General features: G+C 37.3%; 2 protein-coding genes across 3 annotated transcripts in view; both read left to right on the plus strand.

Annotated features, from left to right (window-relative positions):
* Positions 1-15,466, plus strand: part of LOC129766034 (vesicular acetylcholine transporter) — a 62,873-nt gene that overhangs the window by 8,155 nt on the left and 39,252 nt on the right. The window lies entirely within an intron of this gene.
* The window catches only part of LOC129766050 (choline O-acetyltransferase), a 134,643-nt gene that overhangs the window by 8,149 nt on the left and 111,028 nt on the right, over positions 1-15,466 (plus strand). The gene's annotated exons all lie outside the window — the stretch shown is intronic.

The following is a 15,466-nucleotide window of genomic DNA, read 5'->3' on the forward strand; positions in this document are numbered from 1 at the left end:
CACCGGAATAGCATTTGAGGTAAATTTTCAACGCATTGACATGGAACAAATTGCGACATACGATCATCTTCTGTATTGTTCTGCGAGGACAAGAATGAATCATCAATCAATTATCGTCAACTGATTCTACTTTTTTTTTCTTTCTTTATTAAAGAGATTTTCAGCCGAAGGTGGGTTCATCTCTGTAATTCTACAATAAAAAAAACAATTTCAGGGTGACCAAAACATTCTACTGAACAGTGATTTATAAAATTTCGCAGCATTCCTAAATAATGTTCGAGGTTATATACAAGCGACTTGAATGAAACAAAAGCGTATTCCTCGGTCAACAATGCGGTCGTCTCTTGGACACAACCATCTGTTTTGTTAGTGGCCTCTGGAATCAATTAGATCAAAATAAAGTTTCAAACCTATAGGACCAATTCACCCCACAGGAACATGTCCATATCATTCCACCCAGCATGCAAAAATTGAAAATGCAATTTACTTTATTGCTGTCAAACCTACAGTTTCGCTGCATCAAATGGTTCCTCTCCTGTAGACGAACAGATTGTTACTGCGCACAATACACGAAAAATGTTGTTCAATCAGCGAAAAAAACCTTAAAACCACGATCGAATAACGTACATATTCTTACAATCAAAGTGCTTCCAAGTTGAGGCGTTCTTTTCGAGATAAAGGAGTAATCCAAATCACCCCGTAGTCCAAATCATCCTAATTACCCTACATACAGGGTTTTCCAACTTTAAATTCCGAAAGTAAATTGAAATAAAACACACTTAGAATTCGAATTTCGATGAAACTTTTATTTCAAATTATATTTGGTTTATGCCATTATGTGTGAAATACAACATCATTCAAATGTCCACCTAGGGCTTCCTCGCACACCTTGATCCGGAACAGGTAATTTTCGATGACTTTTCGGCACATATGGGGCGGTATCTCGGTCATAACTTCACGAATGTTGTCTTTCAAATGTTCAAGAGTTTGCGGAGAGTTGGCATAGACACGGTCTTTCGCATAACCCCACAAAAAAAAAGTGTAGCGGGTTCAAATCGCATGATCTGAACGGCCAATTGGCATCACCAAAACGCGAAATTATGCGTCCCTCAAATTTCGTTCGCAATATGGCCATGTTCGGTCGTGTTGTGTGGCACGTGGCGCCGTCCTGCTGAAACCACATGTCATCCGTAACCATATCTGTGGCAAAAAAGAATCGGTTAACATGCGGCTATAGCGCTCACCATTCACAGTTACCGTCTCGCCGTCCTCATTTTCAAAGAAATACGGCCCGATGACTCCACCAGACCAAAATGCGCACCAAACAGTGACTTTTGGCGGATGCAATGGCCTCTCAACAATCACGGGTGGATTTTCTGAGCCCCATATACGGAAATTTTGGGTGTTCACATAGCCACCGAGCTCGAAATGTGCCTCATCGCTGAAGAAAATTTGATGCGAAAATTCAGCATTTTGCTGCTGTTGTTCGTTCACCCAATCGACGTATGCCCGACGCATTCCATGGTCACCACGCTCTAATTTTTGTACCAGTTGGACTTTATATGGATGTAGGTGCAAGTCCAAATGCAAAATTCGCCACAATGATGTGTTTGACAAGCCCAAGAAACGTTCGGGTCATCCTCCACACTGGCAGCAACAGCAACAATATTTTCGGCCGAACGCACATTACGATGATGCACAGGTTTCACAATATCCGCTCCGGATCCAGTTTGTTCGAATTTACGCACTACATTAGCGATTGTGTGCTCTGTAGGCCGTCCATGACGACCAAAATCCGTCCGTAATGCTCGAAAAACATTTGCCGGTTTTCCATCATTTTTATAGTATAATTAAACAAAATTAACACGTTGTGCGATGCTAAAACGATCCATATTGTAAAATGGCAGACATTCAACTAACGATATGACGCTTTGGTTGACAGCTATGTCAAACGGTTGTCAGCGCAGGGCTGTATACTTTCGGAATGGAAAACCCTGTAGTATTCGGCTGATTTTGTACGTACCGTCATCCGGAGGAAAATGTAATTATTTTTTAAACTTTTCTTTATCTGACATGTTCAATACTCATCTGACAGTTCTTTTTGTCAATGGCTCTCAATAAATCACTTTTAATAAGTGCATGAAAATAATATTTTTCTGAACACCATTTTCGTTTTCATTTTTAACTATGGTAAATAATCACATTTTCTATACATAAACAATATTTATAGACGCTAAACATATTAATTTCTATCCGATATTATTTGAGTTGAAATAGTAACCAAATACTTGTTATCACCAATGAAACAAGTGACAAAACATTATCTTTATATATAAAACAGACTTTTTCCCACGTACGTATAACTCATCATCACGGGAGAACGGCTGATCGGATCTACGTCGTCCATATATTTTGTGAGTTCGTCTTCACCCAAATTAGTATGATAGAGTACTTTGGGAAATATTTGAGATGACTGGAAAAATTCGGAAAAATTGACAATGACAAAAATAAAAAGGGAAAATCCGAAAATAAGAGGTACGCATATGTATGTTTCGCTGTGAAAATCACCATTTAGATCAGTTTTACAGATCCGAACGATAACATACAAACTCTCTTGAAGTATATTCGTTATTTTTACCAACCAAAATATTCTCTAGAAATACATTATATGGCGGAACAACGTTTGCCGTTGCGACATATCTAAGTTTGGTTTGCAAAACAAGCTCATTGGTAAGCATTTCAAGGGTTTTGGTCACATTCTTCTTGGATGGCACTAACGTTCCCAGTGGAACTTTTGCCTTCTCAACGTAGGTATTACTTGCGTCATTTTTATTAGTACAGGTCGGACTCGATTATCCGGAGACTCGATTATCCGGGATTCGATTATCCGGAATTTTAGACTCGATTATCCGGAGTATTTCATTTTCGATTTTCGGAAATTTTGAATAATTTCTATAATAATTCCATATTGAATAGCTTATATGGGTATTAAATGAAAGGACTTGACTAGTAGAATGCAGTTGATTATGAAAAATGCGAATCCAAAATGACGGCCACTACAAAATGGCGGATTACATAGTTTCTCAGAACCCCATCAATATGGGTATCAAATGAAAGGGCTTGACTAGTAGAATACAGTTATTTATGAAAAATGCAATTCTAAGGCCACTATACTACATTACATGCGGATTACATATTTTCAGTAATTTATGAAAAATTGTGGAAAATGAAAATCCAAAATGGCCGCCATCATAAAATGACGCCATTTTTTTCAAAGCCCATCAATATGGGTATCAAATGAAAGTGCTCGACTGGTAGAACACAGTAGATCATGAAAAATTCAAATCCAAGATGACCGCAGTTCCCAAGTAAACAATTTCTTTTTAATGGTTTCATTCAGGTTGTATGTATGTTTTAGTGTTTGTAGGGTCTGTTGACTGATTGATCTGAAAGTTTGTACATACTTTTAATTCTACTGTCATTATAAAACTGCGTATTCCATGTTCTTCAAAAATTTTGTTCGGCCGCCGCTAAAAATGGCTGAATGGCTTGGAGAATACACTATACTAAGAACAACATAAATTCAGAAAAGGTCGCCGCCATAAAATGATCGACTATGTATTTTTTGCAATCCCCTCAATATCGGTATCAAATGAAATGATTTGACTAATAGAATACAGTGAATCATCGAAATATTCTGAAGAAGGTTAGGTAAGAAACAAAAATTGAAAAAACATAAATTTTTTGAATGGTTTTAATGTAGAGAAGTATGCAGTATACAGATACAGATAATTTACTGATAAACTAGAAAATAAAATAAGTAGTATAAACTTTTTAAGTTAAACGGTTTAATGTTCTAAGAGTTAGAAAATAATTTGGCAAGTACAGGGAAACTTCGATATAATGTACCCTCGTTATAACGTACCCTCGACATAACGTACATTTTACCTCGATATAACGTACACATTTCCAAAGTGTAAAGGAAAATTTCTTTCAATATTTTTTTTCTGATGGAACAATGAATTATCTGTATTGTGATGCTAAAACAAGTTTTGTAGCTTCAATCAATCCCGAAATACAGCTGGTTTTGTGATTCCGGATTCTAAATGAATCAAGTTTTAATCAACAGTACGAAGGGGAACTTCATGAGAAAGGCTGGCTTCGTTTTCTGATTGAAGTTATTCATTAACTTTACTAAAACAGCAACACAATAATGTATTATAGACTACGTTTGTGAGTATTTTATTACGCTTCGATATAACGTACAATTCGATACAACGTACAATTTTGAAAGTGAAATGTACGTTATATCGAAGTTTACCTGTAGCAGTTAGTAGTTATCACATCCGTTCCTTCATTGGTCTAGGGCAATGATGAGACTAAAATAAAATCGTGGGGTATATGATGAAACAACTGACTGTGGATAATGGAAATTCAACGTTTGTTTCTTACCTAATTTTCTTCGGAATATTTCCATGATGTACTGTATTTTATTAGTCAAATCATTTCATTTGATACCGATATTGAGGGAATTGCAAAAAATACATAGTCGACAATTTAGTGGCGGCGACCTTTTTGAATTCATGTTGTTTATTATGGTTCGTGTTCTCCATGTCAAGTCATTCAGCCATTTTTTAGCGATAGCCAAATTGAATTTTTCAAGATCATGGAATACGTGGTATGATAATGAATTAAAGGTGTCTTCCAAATTTCAGATCAATCAGTCAACAGGAACGCGTTCAATTTTCTATTAATGTGGGACAACCCTACAAACATTCAAACATACATACAAACAGGTCAAGCTGAATGAAACCATTTAAAAAGTAATTAGTTGTTTGGGGATTTCGGCCATCTTGAAATTGGATTTTTCATGATCTGCTATGTTCTACTAGTCGAGAACTTCATTTTGATACCCATATTGAAAAGGTTTTGAAAAAATATATTTAGCGCTATTTTGTAGTGGCAGCCATTTTGGATTTGCATTTTTCATAAATTACTGCATTCTACTAGTCAATCCCTTTCATTTGATACCCACAATCAAGCGGTTCTGAGAACATATGTAATTCGACATTTTTAGCGGTCGCCGACTTACATCTTTCATAAATAACTGTGTTCCACTGGTCAAGCCCTTTCATTCGATACCAATATTGATGGGGTTTTGAGAACATATGTAATCCGCCATTTTGTAGCGGTCGCCAGCTTGGATTTTCAAGACCATCGAATACGCAGTTTTATAATGACACCAGAGATAAAGATGTGTTCCAAATTTCAGATCAATCGGTCAACAGGAAGGGGGTTAAATATCTATTAATGTGGTATAGCGCTTCATACAAAGTTACAAAGTTACAAAGTAACAAACATACATACGGGTCAACCTAGATAAAACCGTTTAATAAATAAATACAAATCATAATTATAATACGTTTACCTTGAGAAAATTGTTTTTTTTATGACTCGATTATCCGGAGGATTCGATTATCCGGAGTGAAAAAAAAACGAATACTCCGGATAATCGAGTCTGACCCGTAGTACCTAGTTGAGATTTCTATGCCGGATAACACGCCTTGAATGTATCCTACTAGTCGGAAGAAATTGCTTCGACGAAAAATCCCCCGGCCAGAACGGGAATCGAACCAGAACTCCGGGCATGATAATGTGGTACGGTAACCACTCGGCCACGGAGGCCCTATACTTGGCCACATTAGAATAACCCGAATGGTCCCGGATGACCTGCAGATCAGTTTTCAGATCGAGTTATGGAAGGCATGACCACGCACACCTGGAATACGATTAAAAGCACTTAACCCAAGTTCCCCTAATAACATGAAATTCAAACAATAACATGAAATTCAAACACAGCAAAATTTTGAATATCCGTTCGAGTAATCAAGAGTCCTCTATTGGAATGTGTATTTTTCAATGACTATCCATGATTGAACAACTTCTTCGGTATTTCGTATCGTATTGCATGTGCTCCTATTACGCAAACACTCAACATCAAATCCTCCTCACCACCTCAATGACAATTGAACGGGGCAAAAGTTTATCTTTGATCTTTCAACCCCGTCGCGATATTTTTACACCAGTGCAGACGGAGCTGTTTCCCTGGGGATTCTCTCTGTATCCTGTCTGACGGTCTGAAATTCATTCAGTGCTTCCCTGCTTTTGTTTCCATACACCACCAACCCCCCCCCCCCCCCCCAACACACAGGCTACTGGATGCCCTGGCTGACTGTGCTCGAGCTAAAATGGATCCTCCCGATCTGAGGTCGGAATGAGAGCAAAGAGCCAGAAGCTGGCAGTATGATGCTTGTAAAAATATTTGCTCAGATCTTAGCTCAACGAGACCGGCTTCGGTTTAAGCATGCTGAGTTGGGTGGGCGAAGAAGGGTTGCAAATTGCCATTCCGCTTCCAATGTTAATCCTGTTGGAAGAAGAAGCAAGAGGGGAACCCGTCGGTACATGACTAAGAGATTCCGTTTGATCCAATTGAGTTCATTGATGAGTGCCGTTCGTAGCCGTCAGAACGGGTGAGTTGGGCGGGTGATTGAAGGTCAACCGTGAAAATAAATTGGATGCTTTTTTTCTAATTCCATTGCACGCTTCACGCTGCCGGTAGAAGCGGGAGGAATGAAAGGATATTAAGGAAGGCATAAATGCAAATACAGTGTAGAATTCATCCAATGAAAATGCGTGCCTCATGGCTCTCTCATCTTTTACGTCTACAGATACTCCGCTATAATTGCCATACACATTCATGGCATCTAAAAAGTTGTGGGAAGGGATCGAAAATTGTGGTAAAAATACAGTTGTTATTATTCTATTATTCTATTATTATTATTATTATTATTATTCAACGTATACTTTCCGGTACAAGACATACGAGTTTGTACAGGGCGGACTCGATTACATACAGCCTCAGATTTCTTTTTCCTGTATATAAGAATAAAAAAAAATTTTGAAGGTGTTTTTGACAGATTTCATGCCAACGTCTTAGGAGTTGGTCTCAGCTGGCAGTGAAACGTTGGTCATTTAAGCAGCTTTACATACTTGAAATCTTCGAAAAAGAGTTGGTTTACTTTTAGAAAACGGCCAACATATTTTTCTTTGTTTTTACAATAAATTATAACTCAAAAAAGTATAATATCTGAAAAATTCTGGTCAAAGGATGAAATGGAGAAAATTAATGAAATTTTCATAAAAAATGGCAAAAACAATTTAAAGAAAAAATACACTGGATTTTTTTTTAAATTGAAATTCATTTTTCTAAAAAACGTTTTTTTTAAATTCTTAAACATTATGTGAACATCCATTATATTTCCCAACAAATCTCCCATACATTTGAAGAAGGGCATTTTTACAGGGAAAAAGTATTTCTAACAAAAACTTTTTCATGTTTTCTTTGAATTATTATTACAGGTCGGACTCGAATATATACAGACAGACAGAATATTATGTGATTGGATTATATACAATTTTGGACTCGATTATATATATTGAGTGGCTTTTATATGTACAATTGGGTCAAAATCGTGCATTTTGAAGATTTTGCTTGAATTTTCACCAGGAATTGTTAATATCGATATTACAGCGAAATTAAGATAGATAAAGGCTAGGTGTCAAAGAACAAATTGTAGAGCGGTTATAAAGCTTTAATTGATTGATAGAAACAGTCAAGTTAAATATGAATTTTTAGGATAAAATTAATAATAACACATTAAAAATTACTAACTTTGAAGATTTAAATCCACCAATTTAGATGTTCCACTACTGTATCCTTTCTAATGGAAGCAACAGAATCGTCTTCTGTAGCGTACTTTTTTGTGTAGTATCAGTTTGATGCAACAGAGTCCGAAACAATCGAAAATTTCAATAACTCTGTCATTGTTGAATTTCGAACATATGCGAAGAAGGATTTTTTTTTCCATCAAAAATGATCCTCTTTCACCTTCCAAATGAATTCGGATTTATATATTTATATATATGAGAAAGGTATTATATGACTTTAAAAGGATGAATCAAAAATTTAATTCTTCTTTTATATTCAAAAAACGAAAAATATGTGCATAAAAAACGATTTAAAAAACTTTTTTTTGACTCGATTATATACAGTGAAATAAATCCGAAACTGTACTGTACTGGCAATTATAATCGAGTCCGCCCTGTAATTAATTTTTCTTTAAAAAAAATTGACTTTTTTTCTATAAAAATTGAAATTCTTCTTTCATTTCATCCTTGAGGTATCGATATACAGAATTTTTTTTCATATTTTTTTTATGTCATACATTGTCATATATTAGGGTGAGTGTCCCAATTATGGTATGAATTTGAAGTTTTGATTCATCCCCTTAAAGTCAGGAAACACCTTTCTCACATGAAAAAAAATTTCCAGAATCTATCAGGAGATGATAGACGGTTACATTTTATGAAAAAAATACTTCTACGCATATGTTCGAATTTCAACCATGACAGAGTCATAGATTATTTTTGTTCCGTACTCTGTTGCCTCAAACTGGCTCTACATTGAAAAGTACGCTACGTAATCCGATTCTGTTTCTTTCATTTGAAAGATGAGAAAATTTATTACAGGATATAGTAGTGGAACATCTAAATTAGTTGATTTAAATAACATTTTGGAAGTGGAAAATTTAAAAGTTAGTAATTTTTTTTTAATGTGTAATGATGTTGAGCAATCGAACGGTACTGTACTGTCGATATCAGCAAGCTCAGTTTTCATTAATTATGTCAGCGAAATATCACCATCATCATTGAAGGAAAATTCAGCTTTCCGGAATCAATTTTGAATAGTCTCAGATTTAACCTTATTGATCCAAGAGCGTGAAAGTATTTTAATTGAATCCAATACCAATATATCTGAAGGGTCCTAGAGCGCATTTAAATACAGTATAAGTGTTGAATAACATCAAGGTTAAAAAAGAGGAAAAATCAGTCGTATCCTCCATTTCTTGCAGTCTTCGTTTTACTAATCCATGGCGATAGTACTATTTCAGGTTCTTGCGGCTGAACTACGGAAGTAGAATTAGATGGAAAAATTATCGATTTAAGCTTAGGTTGGATTTCAATTTTCCCTTCCGATGCCATTTTTCTTTTGTTTGAATAGTGTTGATAACGTACTTTGTGCAATACTGAAATATTTTACAACTTCAGACGCGTTCCGCCCATACTTTTCTACCTGCTCGATGATGCTCAACCGTTTTAATCGTTTACTTGAAAGGTTTTTCGTGGTTTTCCATACTTGAAAACAAATTTCTTGACGACACGAACATTTCGTCTTCAAATTCAACAGCAATTGAAATAACAGTTAGAAACGCACAAAACAAGTAGGGGAAGGGAGGGTAAGCCCGCCACTGAGGATAAGACCAGCACCCCCAGAGTTTTACTAGAAAACTCTGATTAACTACGTTTTTGAATACTCTACATGTTAGTATTTATTATTTTAGACGTTTTCAATCACATCGAACCCACCGTGATCCGTCAATTGTCAAAATATAAATCAAAACAAACGCGAGTGCCGATGATATGTAGCCGGATGTAATTTTCCGTCAGTGAAGTTTAAGCTTTTATTGTTGAACGCGGTTTCAAATTCTTTTCCGTTGCTCTACAGTTTGTCCCCTGGATTGTTAACAATCACTGGGATTCGAGTTGAGGTAAGTTAAAGCAATAAGTTAATAGAAATAGTCTTCTTGGAAAATGTGTGCTGTCGGGGTAAGTCCGTCACCCTTTCAGTGGGGGATCCCGGCTTGGTTTGCGTTTAGTTGAAGGTTTCTAAGACATATTTTCCATCAATTTCAGATGCCTCGCAGCTACCAAAGAAAAATGAATCGAGGGAGTTGGTCCCAGGAGAACCTCACCCTTGCAAAAGAGGCTATTGTTAGTGAAGTTTCTATCAAACGTGCTTCCACGACTTTTGTACTACTGATGTAAATTTAATGTTGGATTTAAGCTGTTCGATAAAATTAAATGAACTTCATCATTGAAAAATAATGGCTGTATGGTCTTAACGAAAATAATAAACTAATTACAACTAAACATAATTTAATTAGTTTTATTGCCATCATAATCACAAAAACCTGAAAAAAATTACCTACAGTCATGAACTCATTCTTCTCTGTGATTTCAAGTCGAATCCTAGTGTGATTGAAAGCGTCGTATGACGGATATTGATTCAAGTAAGAAGAAAAACTGACCACCGGTAAGTGTTCAATGTAGTCCTAGATTCCATTAAACTTGTAATTGAATTGTGGTGTGGTTTGGTGATTTCTTCTCCATATTCCATGTTCATCGGAACTTGTTCCAACCATATCTCCGGAATCGGTTGAGCGATTCGAACCATACTCGACAGCGATATTTAGAATTAGAATACCTTCTATTTGCCGACTGTCACATTCAAACTGGTTCATCTGTTGCCAAGTATATATATTCAGAAATTGAGATGACGGTCTTACCCCATAGGGTACCGGTGTTACCCCCATGGGGTGCCGGTTTCACCCGCACTGGTTGATGAGCTTCATTTTTATGGCAGTTTTTTAAATTGACTATTACTTGAGAAAATTACCGTTTAAATGTACTGATATTCCTTGTATCTCATGGCGAATAAACTAGACAATGATTCTGTGGAGGAAACATATTAATATGTGCCCGCAGATCTCACAAAACCATACTTTTCCTTAGGGGGTCGGGCATACCCCTCATTCCCCTACGCGAAAATCAATCGAGCTAGGGAGGTGAAAATCCATGGAAAAATGAATCAAAACCCATCGAGTAAGGGAGGCATCGAGTTATGGAGAAAAGAATGCTTGTAAAATCAAAGGTGCCATGAAATTCATCAAGTTAGGGAAAATATCGAGTAACAGAACATCGAGTAAGGGAGAGTTCACTGTTTTATAGTTTTTGAGTAATAATTTTTTGTAAAAAAAAGAAGAAAAAATGACCCTTTTCAAAAAGCAGACCATTTATTTTTCGAAGATTCCAAGTATGCAAAGTTGCTTGAATGACCAATGTCTTTACACCCACAACGTTTCACATCTTTCTTAATTTCTCTGTAATTTATCCATCCATCTATATATAAAAATCTCGTGTCACAATGTTCGTGGTCGAACTCTTACGAAACAGCACAACCGATTTTAATGAAATTATGCGCAAAAACATCGTTAGGCATAAGAATGGGTCGAATCAATGAGTTTCTGGAATAGGGATGACTGTTCGATGTTGTTATCACAAACAAGGTTTATGGCCCATGCGGTGATCTGAAACTTTTATCGCCTCGCATGGCAGATGGTTAAAATATAGGGCGTTTTCCTGAAGATTTCACAATTTCAAGCGTAGATGGTTACCTTATGTATCAACTAAGAAATCCTGATAATGGCAAACAATCATTAACATATATCAACAAAGCAGACAAAATCGTTGTGCAAATATGAGTTATCTACCGTGTCTTTGGTTTTCCAATTAATAAACGGAACCCAGCAGTTGTATATTTAGCCGTAAATATATTACTTTTATTCACTTTACAACTCATTTTAGCAGATCAAACATGTCAGTTACGTTAATTTTCTTTGGATTGGGTTGGTCGCCAGCACTTCGAGGGCTATATGGGCAGTTACGTTAATGCAATACATTGAATAAGGGAAATATATCGTTAACATATTTGAACACATTTATAATACATTAGTTGCTTTTTAGTTACCAACCAAAATATTCACTATAAATAATTTACATGGAAAAACAACGTTTGTCGGGTCAGCTAATCTCGTCATAAACAATTCCTGGTGAGAATTCAATAAAAATCTTCGAAAATAACGATTTTTATATCACTGTATTTATTTATTTCAAAAAAAAAATATTAGGCTGTCAAAAAAGTCCTGCGGTATTTTTTTTTTTATTTTTCATTTTTTCATAAAATTAGTTACAATCATCTGTTTTAAGTCAAATATGCGCCGTTTTGTTCGATGACTTGTTCCCAACGAGATGCCAACTTCATAATACCCCTGTTATAGAAGCTCGCTTTCTTATTGGCAAAAAACTCGGATAGCCAATTTTCACAGCCCTCTTCTGTGGCTAACTTCTGACTACCTAGCTCGTTCGCCATGGACAAAAACAGGTGGTAGTCACTTGGTGCAAGGTCCGGACTATACGGCGGATGCAAAAGAACCTCCCATCCGAGCTCCCGGAGCTTCTGGCGCGTCACCAAAGAAGTGTGTGGCCTGGCGTTGTCCTGATGGGAAACCAATGCGGCCTCTGTTTATCAAAGATGGCCTCTTCTTCATGAGTGCTACCTTCAAGCGGTGCAGTTGTTGGCAGTACAGGTCCGAATTGAGCGTTTGGCCATAGGGAAGCAGCTCACAATAGATTACTCCTTAACAATCCCACCAAACACACAGCAGAACCTTCCTGGCCGTTAATGAGGGCTTGGCCACCGTCTGAGCCGCTTCAGCGGGCTTCGACCACGACCGTTTGCACTTCACGTTGTCGTAAGTGACCCACTTTTCATCGCCAGTCACCATCCGCTTCAGAAACGGGTCGATTTTGTTGCGATTCAGCAGCGATTCACATGCGCAGATACGGTCAAAGATGTTTTTTTGCGTCAACGTGTGTTGCACCCATACATCGAGCTTCTTTATGAATCCAAGCTTCTTCAAATGGTTAATAACGGTTTGATGACTTATCCCCAGATCTTGGCCGATGCTACGGCTGCTACTATGCCGGTCTTTCTCGGCTAATTCAGCGATTTTGTCGTAATTTTCGACGACAGGCCTTCCGGAGCGTGGCGCATCTTCGACGACCACTACACCAGAACGAAAACGTTGAAATCATCGTTGTGCGGTGGAAATGGAAACTGTATCGGGTCCATAAACTGCACAAATTTTATTGGCAGCTTGAGATGCATTTTTGCCTTTTTCATAGTAGTACTGTAAAATATGTCGGATTTTCTCTTTATTTTGCTCCATATTTACGACACTATAACTCACGAACGACTCAACCAAACAAAACACTGTCAAGGACTATATTATAGCGCGCAAAAATACCTTTCCAACAAGCTATAGTATGACTCGATACAATGAATACAACTAGAACTACGCGCTTACAACGACACCTCGCGGAAATGCCGCAGGAATTTTTTGACAGCCTAATATTAGGCAATTAAATATCACTTTTTCTTTGAAATATTACATTTTTTCTTGAAATAAGTCATATTTGAAATGTAGATTTTTTTTCAAATTGTGTATCGAGTACAACCTGTTTTGTATTGTAAATAGTTGCCGATTTTCGAAAGTTTCATTTTGAGGTAGACATACATTTATTTTATTATATGAGAACCGTTTTAATCTGCAATCTCATTGCCATATTCTAAGCAATGGTGTCCAATGAGTCGAAAATTTTTATAGGGGTCTGGAAAAGTGATAATCTGAGTGTTCAATATTTGGGATCGAGATGATATTGGTCTCGTGTTCGCCTTTCCTATTGGTTGATTCTGGACGCTTATTCTGATTCGCTACCTTTCATACAATTTCAAATGATTCGTATTGATATTATTCAAGTTTCATGCAATGTTTTCCGATTTGACTGTGTGGAATCCATGTATCGTAGTGATTTACGTAATCAAGCTTCACCAATTATTCCGGACAACACAAGAAAATAGTCGGAGACATGAGACGGATTATAAATAACATTAAATTTTATACAACTTTACCCACACTTTCTGCTCTCGACTTATCACTCAGAACACAATCAATGCGTGTTATTCTGCATAAAAATCCCAGCTGAGTTTTTATAGAAATAACATAAATAATACTACGTTGATACGACGAAGTTCTATAAGAACGGACACACTTACCTTTTACGAGCTATTTTACTCATGAAAAATTAATTCGATTTTTAGATGTTCGACACAACTTCTACGTTATGTGCAACTCCCCGATGAATGGAATGGATTACTTCTCACCCGCCGGATTACGAAGAAAAAGTCATGAATAAATGAATAGTACGCAACTGTTCCGAAGTTTCCGATGGAATAACGTTTCTCCTGGAACATACGCACCTGGTCTTGCCGGCTTGCTTCCCTCGTGGTGTAACATTCATTGCGTTCCATTTTCTTCCATGATACACAAGGCAACCCCAAAATATCTAGAGGTGAACAGTTTTTCACCTCCGCCCAGAGCCACTTATAATCCGATGCGGGGATTGTTTCGAAATGTGTTCTCTCGCGCGCCCCCTTCGCATTCCCTTCGAATTCCAAAAATGCCATCCTCAATGTATCATTTTCAACACGCCAACCCGAAAACGAAGCCCCGCAAACTCATACAATTATTGCAGCAATCATAATTGTCACCCTTCGATGACAGATCCTCGTTGGTACGAACGCTGCTCTGCTTTAAAACCTACCGCGCGACCCCTCTTTTATTACAACGGAACGAAATACATTTTATCATTATGATTCTCCTATAATGCTTTGTTTTGACATCACAATTCGTCTTGCGTTTGTCGGCCCCTTCGGTTTCGCTATTATAACAATACACAGGACCCCTACTCCCACAGTCGGCATCTGTTCCATCTCCCGACCCGGTTGGTTGGGATTATTATTATCATTCTATTGCTTCCCGTTTTGTTATTGTTGGTGACGGTGACGATCGGATCCCTTATCTAAACAACTGGGGATGTTTTACAAGTTTACTCAACTGCTCCCTGCCAGCCAACGGCCACCGTACCGAGCTGACGGCTGCGGCCGTGTCAGGCTGGTATTTTTCCCCCGGTCCAAACAACGGCTGTAGCCTATCGCATAGCACAGTAAACATGTTTCTCACTGGAGATGATCATATTTCCAGCCCCAACCCAACTACATCCCTGGTTTCATGTTGCATCTCTACCGGAAGAGTGTTTGTTCTTATCATCATCGACATTATTCGCACGTTGTACCGTTCTTCTTTCGAACTCTGGCAGCAGAAAAGGTTACGCTCTGGCTCTCTATCTGCGTGGCGATGAAATGGGGGAATTTTCCTCTGCGAAGCAGCTAAAAGGCACTCTGTATATTATATGTCAGGCTGATAAAAGTTATTGCAAGCAAATATACGATTGATAACACATTGATAATTTTGAAGTTTTTCGATCGATTACATCGGGTTTAAAGCATACATTTGCCCAACATTGTTCCGTTTTTAAGCGATTTTAATTAAGCTTGGCATGCTTGTATGATTGAATGTTTGTAACATGTTTGCTTGTCTGTAGCGTTGCCCCCTTCCTGTTGATCGATTGATCTGAAATTTGAAACACATCTTTATCTCTGCTGACATTATAAAACTGCGTAATCCAAGATAATCCAAGATGGCCGCCGCTACAAAATGAAGGACTACATATTTTCTCAAAATCCCATCAATATGGGTATTAAATGAAAAAGCTCGATTAGTAGAACACAGTAGATCATGAAAATCCAAATCCAAGATGGCCGCAG

Source organism: Toxorhynchites rutilus, chromosome 1 (assembly GCF_029784135.1).
Source record: "Toxorhynchites rutilus septentrionalis strain SRP chromosome 1, ASM2978413v1, whole genome shotgun sequence".
NCBI classification, from domain to species: domain Eukaryota; kingdom Metazoa; phylum Arthropoda; class Insecta; order Diptera; family Culicidae; genus Toxorhynchites; species Toxorhynchites rutilus.